We start from the raw sequence: 475 nt of genomic DNA, 5'->3' as shown, positions 1-475 counted from the left end.
AAATCAATCGAATTCAAATGTCTTACCTGGATATCCAATAGCTCCCACGACATCTTTCTTGGCGCGGTTGTCTTCTACCTTGGATTCAGCGGCCTCATGTTCCGCAGCTACGGCACAAGCTACGGCCAGAGCTAGGATAAACTGCGGACATAGAAACGCAAAGAATAAATTAGAATGAAATTAGACAATAGTCCTATTCTAAATAATCTAAATTGGACGCGGCACACAAGGGCTCAACAAGAGACCGGCTTTAACATCATACTAGGTACTTATGAATTGAGGAGCTGGGTGCAAGAAGGGAAATATGGATTTTTTGCCCTTTTTGCGTAAAACGGTTTTTTTGAACAGAACGTGGTGGGCTCTATCTTCCAGCGTTTGAACTGCAGTGATAACTTTTTTTTATTTATTTTATTCACAACAATATACGGGCGGACCCTTTACTATCTACATATAAATGTGAGCCCTATCTAAGACC

At 41.1% G+C, this 475-nt stretch overlaps 1 long non-coding RNA gene across 1 annotated transcript in view; it reads right to left on the bottom strand.

Moving 5' to 3' along the window:
• Nucleotides 1-58: 58 nt before the first annotated feature.
• LOC113472985 overlaps nucleotides 59-475 on the bottom strand; it is a 10,069-nt gene continuing 9,652 nt past the window's right edge. The window contains exon 2 of the long non-coding RNA XR_003395090.1: nucleotides 59-141. This is a non-coding gene — a long non-coding RNA (uncharacterized LOC113472985). The remainder of the gene's footprint in view (nucleotides 142-475) is intronic.

This window comes from Diaphorina citri, unplaced genomic scaffold (genome assembly GCF_000475195.1).
Source record: "Diaphorina citri unplaced genomic scaffold, Diaci psyllid genome assembly version 1.1 scaffold11489, whole genome shotgun sequence".
Lineage (NCBI taxonomy): Eukaryota > Metazoa > Arthropoda > Insecta > Hemiptera > Psyllidae > Diaphorina > Diaphorina citri.
The sequence above is the reverse complement of the archived record's forward strand: the minus strand, read 5'-3'. Positions and strand labels throughout refer to the sequence as shown.